This window comes from Prosopis cineraria, unplaced genomic scaffold (assembly GCF_029017545.1).
Source record: "Prosopis cineraria cultivar Desert tree isolate PC_DT_omini unplaced genomic scaffold, ASM2901754v1 PC11, whole genome shotgun sequence".
NCBI classification, from domain to species: Eukaryota; Viridiplantae; Streptophyta; class Magnoliopsida; order Fabales; family Fabaceae; genus Prosopis; species Prosopis cineraria.
The window spans coordinates 28,516,786-28,525,615 of NW_026555342.1; the positions used below are offsets into that span (position 1 = coordinate 28,516,786).

At 34.5% G+C, this 8,830-nt stretch overlaps 1 pseudogene; it reads left to right on the forward strand.

The window, feature by feature from the left end:
- The first annotated feature begins 1,562 nt into the window (after positions 1-1,562).
- LOC129286427 (receptor kinase-like protein Xa21) lies at positions 1,563-3,779 on the forward strand (annotated as a pseudogene).
- Positions 3,780-8,830: the final 5,051 nt, after the last annotated feature.

Genomic DNA, 8,830 nt, shown 5'->3' on the forward strand with positions numbered 1-8,830 from the left:
ATGAATTATTTAAATGGTAATTTGCCAGAAGATATGTGTCATCAACTCCCTTTACTTGAAATCTTTGCTGTTGACGGTAATCAATTAGAGGGAAGCATTCCAAAAACAATAAATGACTGCACATCTTTGAAAGAATTATATTTGAGTAATAACTCATTTACAGGTATGCCCTTATTTATGTGTTTTTTTTCTTTTTATTATTTTCTAAAATGATACTTTTTTTCATCATTTTATTCGTATTGTATATAGCTAGTGATTACGAGCCCAAAATAACACAAGATAAGACTACGAACTGATAGTGCTTCATGATATTTGTTATATATGATTCTAGGGTTAATAACATTTGAAAAATTTTGTATGAGAGAAAGTTTAATATTAAATTTACATTATAATACAGACAAGTTTAGAGTTGTTCGTTTTCTTATTTATTATATATAAAAAATTTAACAACTCTATATTATTTAATTAAAATTATATGTGAATTTTTTTTAAATACAACATAGAAATTAAAAAATTTACTATATATAATAAATTAATTGAAAATCATTAAAAATAAATTACAAATTACAATATATAAATTAAATAAAAAATTTAAATGCAACTCTGAAAACACAAGTACAACCATATCTTAAGTATGAGATAAAAGAGAATTTGAGATGTTTTTAATAGTCGGACAAATAATTGCATCATTTTAATTCATTTGGGTTTAAAGAAGAACTATTCAACATGTTCAATTTCTGTGAGATTAAATAAAACCATTCAAATTTAAGTTTTTGATATAATAGTTTTTGAATACTTATTTGATTTGAAATTTAAAGAAGTACGCAAAATCAACAGGAGGGAGAAAGTATGAAAAAAAAAAATGATACTAATAAACACGTGGACTCGTTGCATTTAATGTCGTACTTTTTTTTTTCCTGCTGAGATAAGTATACTTAACAATTTCTCACTACAGCTATACCAAAAAAGAAATTCGCCAAGAAAGTTGTCTGATATAATTCTTTAGGCCTCACGATTAATTGGCAAATATTCATGTTTTGGGAATCAGTAAAACACGTTTATTTTCTTTATTTTTTGTTCTAGTATGTATGTATATATATATATATTTTAAATATAATAGGAGTAGTCTCCGTCAATAGCAGAGAATATGTCCCTGAGGTACTGAGAGTAATAGGTAAACATTTTCCAACTAAATTGCTAAATACACAAGGATTGGGTTCAAACCTCAAACCACTTGCTTAAGTGACAAGAACTTCTATCACTCACTCTAACTTTCGTTGATGTATATACATGTATGTGTGTGTATTAATTACATGAAAACAATATTACATGTTTTATTTTTCTGTTAAAATCCGCTCAGTTAAAAAAATGTTATTACCTATCAAATGATTATATATGTATATTATATGCTTAACAGAAATATTTAAGCTTTTAGATTAGTAAGATACATATACAGTGTTTTTTTATGTTATGCAAACATGTTATATGTTCGTTTTACAAATCCATTAGTTTAAAAATGTTATTACCTTTTCTTTTCTTTTTCATTTCTAGGTTTTATACCCATGGAAATGGGCAATCTTGATAAACTCAATGTCTTGGCCTTGCCCTTTAATTATTTCAAAGGGCGTATTCCTTTCAATATTTTCAACATTTCAACATTGACTCGCTTACACCTTGACCAGAATTCCCTCTCCCGCCTTCTCCCAACATATTTAGGAATTGCCCTTCCCAACTTGAAAGAATTACAATTGGCAGGGTATGAACTTACTGGACAAATTCCAAACAGCATATCAAATTCTTCTAATCTCATTTTGTTAGATTTGTCATTTAATAAATTTAGTGGGGTTATACCCATTGTATTTGGAAATCTAACAAAATTGATGACGCGATCTTTGCATGGGAATTATTTGAATGGGTTGATTCCTGATATAGTTAGCAAATTACATAGCCTCCAGTTTTTAAGTCTTAGCAACAACAGATTGCAAGGGTCCATTATAGATGAACTTTGCCAACTCAAAAGTTTAAGTGAGTTGTATCTTGCCAACAATATGTTTTTGGGGGTGGTTCCAGGATGCTTTGGGAATACTTCTTTGCGGAAGTTGAATTTTAGCTATAACAACTTGATTTCTTGTATACCCTCTTCTCTTTGGAGTCTCAAAGATATCTTGGTATTAGACATATCATCCAATGAACTAAGTGGGACAATTTCACTAGAGGTATCAAACTTGAGAACAATTACACTATTGAACTTGTCAAGAAATAATATTTCAGGAAGCATCCCTACAACTATGGGTAGCCTACAAACTTTGCAAACCCTATCTTTGTCCCAAAACAAATTACAAGGGAATATTCCTAAATCACTTGGTGGCATGATAAGCATGGAGACTTTGGATCTTTCCCACAATTATTTGTCTAGTGTGATTCCAAAATCCTTAGAATTACTTGCCTATCTTCGACATATTAATCTTTCTTATAATTTACTGCAAGGAGAAATTCCAAGTGGGGGGCCTTTCCAGAATTTCACTGCTGAATCTTTTATGATGAATAATGATCTTTGTGGGAAGTCCCAATTACAAGTTCATCCATGTAGGAAAGAACACAACACATGTCAAATAAAGTGAAGCTATTGATAAAGTGCTCATTGCCTCTCATATGCATGGTTGCCATTTTGGTTTTTTCAAGCATTGTCTTTCTAAAGTGTAAGAGAGATCATGTTCATGATTCACCCAAAAAGGGTTTAATAAATTTTGAGACGCCAACTAGGATATCCTATTATGAGCTCTGGCAAGGAACAAATGGATTTGATGAGAGTAATCTTCTTGGCTCTGGAAGTTTTGGATTAGTATACAAAGCAACTCTTCCAAACACAAAAATGGTTGCTGTCAAAGTATTCAAGTTAGAAGTTGAAGAAGCATTAAGAAGTTTTGATATTGAATGTGCTGTCATGTGTAATTTACGCCATCGCAATCTCATTACGACCACCAGTTGTTGCTCAAATGATCATTTCAAATCTCTAATAATGGAATACATGGGAAATGGAAGTCTTGACAAATGGCTGTACTCTCATAACTATTGTTTAGATGTCTTGCAAAGGTTGAACATAATGATTGATGTGGCATTTGCTTTGGAATACCTTCACCATAGTTCTTCTATACTAGTTATTCATTGTGATGTGAAACCAAGTAATGTTTTGCTTGATGAAGATATGGTGGCACATCTTAGTGATTTTGGTATTGCTAGATTGTTTGGTGAAGGACAATGGGAAATTTATACCAAAACTTTGGCTACAATTGGTTATGTGGCACCAGGTAATGGTATAATAATATTTTCTTGATTTATTTATATGTTCTTTTGTTATACTTTATAAAATTTTATATTATTTTATTACTAAATATTTGTTTGTTAACCATTCAACAGAATATGGATCAAAAGGACTTGTTTCTGTCAAAGGAGATGTGTATAGTTATGGTATTTTACTAATGGAAATGTTTACAAGGAAGAAGCCAACAGATGAGATGTTTGTTGAAGGATTAAGTTTGAAGCATTGGGTTAGCAAATCAACACCACATTCAATCACCAATATTCTAGATGCCAATTTGCTATATAGAGAACATCAAAATATTGATAATATATTACCTCATATATCATCAGTTTTTGAGCTAGCACTGAATTGTTGCCATGGCTTACTTGAGCCGTGACTTTCAATGGCTGATGTTGTGGTGTCATTAAATAAAATCAAGGTTATATTTGTGAAAAATGTTAGAGGAGCTTCAAGTTGAATAATTGTTAAAACAAATTTTAGTTACAATTTATTTAACATTTTTATTTCTCTTATTTTTGTGGGTACATATACTCTTATAAAATGGAGTGATGTGTGTTGTAATAATATATGATGTGAAATTTGAGATTTTCTTACTTGATTATATGGGTTTTGGTTTTCTACATGTTGTTTCTTGTTTTTTTTTCTTTTTAGCACTTTGTTTTTCAATAATAAGAACCTAAATTCCACTTTTTGTTCTTTAGTTTGATTTGGAGGAAATGGTTTTCTAAATAAATTGAATTAAGATCTACAATTTTCGTTTTCTTCTCTATTTTCTAAATGATTATGAATTAGAAACCTCTTGTGAGAAGAACTTGAATAACTAATGTAGTATTATTAGCTCTGTCACACCTTAAAAATTGAGTGTGAATGGCACGAGGTATATGCACAACCACACATCCATCAAGCCTAAAATTTCGATAGCATTTCCTTTGTAACTAAGGTTTCCTAAAAATTCTACAATACCATTTTAGACAAAATACCACAATAACAAGGAGGTTTGCTTCTTTCAGCCGATAGACAAAGTATGTGACAACAATAGAACCCTAACTATAGATTGTGTGAAGTACCTAACCATATTTTCAAAGTAAAATACATAAATTCTATAATTACATCCAAAGGAAACAATTTCAATTAAAGCTCCACCTGGCTCAGCTATAAGACCCTGAGAAGTCAGTAAGAGATTTAGCATCATCAAATGAATCTAAAATCACAAGTAACTTTTCAGTGAATAATGTCCCAATTTAAATTTGAAAGAAATAATGGAAAATATATCAATAAGTTAATTATAAACTTAATAAAATAGTCAATTGAAATAATATAAGTGCATACCTCACATATATCATCAGTTATGTAAATGTAAAAACAAGGAACATATGAATTCAAATAAAAATTATTAGAAATTCAAGTTCCACTTTTATCTTCAACATATGCTTAAACACTTTGAGAATCATGAAGCTAAGATAAAATAAAATAAAACAAAACAATTCCATATATGGTAAAATAATAGTTTATTTTACAAGATCAATTGTTAAAAAAATAAGTTTCAAAACTCTTTAGTAGGACTTGATCAAAACAATTAACAAGTGTGGACACACAATTCACGAGGGTAAATAACCAATAAGTGTAGACATACAGTTCACAAGGATAAATAACTAAGCGTAGCTTAAAGCCATGAAATAATCAAGCACGGCTAAAAGCCATGAAATAAGAGCAGGTATGAGGCCTACGAAAACAAGCGTGAGTACAATGCTCACAAATAATCATCCCTCCAATCCACGTGCGTTGACCTTCGCACGAGACTAGCACCTTCTATAAACACCTTGCTAGCTAGGTGTATTATGGCATGCCAAGGGCTAATAGATTGCTATTAGTAATCAGCGTTCTATAATCAATCCCACTAAAATATTTATTATTTTTTCATTAAAAAATTTTTGAAGGATCTTTTTTTTAATAAAGAAAAGAGTAAGTCTTGCAAGGCACAAATTTGGAATATTTAATTTTGATTTTTATAATCTAAATTATATTTTTTATTATTTTTTTAAAAAGCTTGTAGTTAGCAAAAATGATTGTTTTTTGGGAGTTTACCAACAAATGTGTTTTGATAAGAATGTTGAAAAGCAAGGGCCAAATTATATATATATATATATATATAGGAATTTGAAAAAAATAATTAAGCCACCAAATCTGAAAGAATAACAATAATAAATCTAAATTAAATTATTCTAATTTCATATATTCTACAATATGAAACAAAACAGAATAAACTGAATTTAAGCATAAAACAGTGTAATGGGCCTTAGGGAATAGCCTAATATATTACCCGACATTAATGCATCCAAATGTCTCACCGAATCACATATCCAAACAATTTATTTTATAGTTATTCCTATTTTAAAATAATTGCAGCTGTGTTTTTATCGTTCGGAATATATTTGTTTGTGGTTGAACAATAACTACCAGGCGTGCCAAAGACGCTGAGTCTCAATAGATAACGAAAAAGGTCCCGAGTTCCCTTATAACAGTTCTCTCGGATATAAAATGATACAAGGCTTTGGTAGAACAAGTGTATGATTTTATTGAAGTATAAAAAGATTACAGACTAAAAACTGAAAAAATGAAAAGGGCTAATGAATATAAAATTTGCGAGTCTTGACAGAGTATTGACTAGTTTCTTCTATATTTTCTATTTTTATTTATAGTGTCAGAATAGTGGAAGCCTTTTCCATGAAACTTAGCACGTTCTGTCGAAGAATCAAGAATCTCGCAAAACTTATGGCACGGTCTCTTCATTTTGATAACCAGCCCATTTCATCGAACTACTTGGGCGTAGATTTTAACATTACTTAGGATCATGTCTTTGTGCCAGCGATCTAATATTTACAGCTGATAGGATTTCAACAATTTACTTATTGTGGCCTTTATTGAGCTTCAGGGCCGACCCCTTTTATTTATATTGGGCCTGATGCTTCAATTACTCAGCCCAACTAGCCTTGTGATCTATTTGAGTGACATTTCATATTTAGCCCAAACAATGCCCCCTGCGTGCCAATGGCTGGTAACATAAGCCACATGGCACGTTTGAAAAAGCTGAAACGTCTCTTCGTCTCTAAGTGCCCTCTGCTGATATAAACTCATTTCTTTGTTCTGGTCACTTCTCTTGCCCTCTTTGTCGTTTCTTGAACTTCAAGTTTTCAATCCGCTGCATTTCTCTTACCCCAACTTTCAAATGGCTTCCTCCGTTCTTGCCGTTTCTTCTGCCACCGCTCCTTCTTCTACTTCTACTAGTAGTCTACTAGATTCTCTAGCGACTATCCAGCCAGTTAACCTACTTGGTGGGCTCGTGACGGTATGTTTCTAATGGTCTGAAAAACCTTTTTTTCCTTTAGATTGGTTTCCCATTCTAATAGTCATTCATTTCTTTTCAGGAGGACTCATCATTCCACGAATCAGTGGCTTTTTGGTAAGTTTCTCGCTTATCGCATTTAGCCCTTCTATTTTATTGAAAAGTATTTTAATTGTGCTTCATTTTTTCCAGCACTTCACCTTGGAGTTTCCAAATCTCCAACAAGAGCAACGTCAGGTACCTAACAATCTCTCCTGACCTGTCCAAAGTCACTTCTCCTACTCAATCAAACCCATGGCCACTGACCTCTATTCGCAACTTGGTCTTAACCTGGACTACCTCGCCCTTCCCCGAGTCATCCTGTAGAAAACTCAGGAACTAGCCCCGGTCTTCTAGTGCTTAGGTCAACTGGGTAAGGCATTTAAAGTTAGAAACATATGCCTCAGTGGAAGGAGATGGGTCTATATAACCTTATCTAGTTATCTCTGGCCGATGTCGACATCCCCGTAGAGCTTCTAACTGCCCTCCTCAGCTTCTGGGCTCCAAGTTGCAATGCCTTCATCTTCAAGCTTAGCCCATTGTCCCTTATGCTATGGGATGTCTTCATTTTCCTAGGGCTGCCTATCACTGGAGAGGAGAACTTCTACATGATCCCTAAGAAGCACAACTCCTATACTGCCCTCGCCACTGATTTGGAGAGCAAGATCAAGAGCGCAAGCTCCTACATGAAGATTATGGAGCTGTTCTTTGAGAAGCCAGCCTTTGAGCCCGTCACTACCACAGAACACCTGGTCTTCATATAAATCCTACTAAGTCAATAGATCTCGGCCCCAGGGGGAGGGAAGCCCATGCAGCTGCACTTAAGGATCACCCAATCTCTACTCTACAATAACAAAATAGCCCTGAGGACTATGTTTCTATGTTATCTCTACGATGGCATGAGAGAGTTGCTGACCAAAAAGCCCTTCAACAACTTCCATGGGCCCATCTGGTTTTTGAAGTTATGGACGACAGTTTACTTCCTAAATCTTCAGTGGGAGCCATTCCCAGATGATTCCCATGCCAACCACCCCTTCACATGTCTCCTAGGTGGTCATCCACTGACCAAGTCGAAGAATTTCTTCGAGTTCTTCTGTTAGTAAAGCTGATTCTTAGGGAGGACCTTAAAAGCTTTTAACTTCCCAGACCGCTACCTCCCCACCTAGTACAAGTATATAGTGGAGAAGAAGAATGAGCTCGCCAATCCCCTGAGGGATGAAATCTTCCTTTTGACCACCACTCCCTGAAAGATGTGGCTGTCATACACTGGCTCCTCCTCCAAGTCTTTGAGGGTATACTTGGAGTCTTAACATCCTCAACTAGTGGCGGGCTAATTTGGATTGAGCTAATGTATCCCTAGGGGCTTGTCCTCTCAAATTAGCGTGGAGCTACTGGACAGGGAGGCTATCGACCAAATAGCTGTTCCACTCACCACTTAGAGGCAGTGCAAGGTAGAACTTGTAGATAGAGACACCTGTCTCTGCTTCAATAAATAATGGCCCCAGCACTTTAGGTGCATAATAAAGAGCCATACTAATAAGTATTATCTCCTGCATTTGTCTTATTTTTATCCTTCTTATTTTGTACCCCAAACTAATCCTATTTTAGTTTTTATAGGCTGTGATTAGACACAATCCCACATACTTATGACATTCTTGAGGGGAAACATTAACATCCTTGCCACTTCTGAGACCCAGAAAGCCCCTTTATTGAGGACCATGGTCCAGGGGATGGAGCAAGACTATGCTTCCTCCTAAGTTTCTGCTCCCTCGGTCTCTAGAAAGCTCGAGGTTAAGAAAGGCTCCTCCAGTCATCCCGACAAAGGAGATGTTCCTAACAAGAGAAAGCAGGCTCCTTCTCCATCACCTGAAGCTAAGAGGAGGAAGAAGATGATGCCTCCTCCACTCGATCAACCTTCTTCTACCCCTCTCCTAACCAGCCTCATGCCTCAGAAAGGAAAGCGCTTGCATAAGCGCCAATGGACGATAATCTTATTAGCAGATTCTGACGATGACAAAGTGAGTCTTGTTCAACAAGGGGAGAAAGAGACCTAGCTCCCAGATCTCCAAATGGTCACTTTCCACACTGCTGCCACTCTTGAGCCAATACTCATGGACCTAATTAAA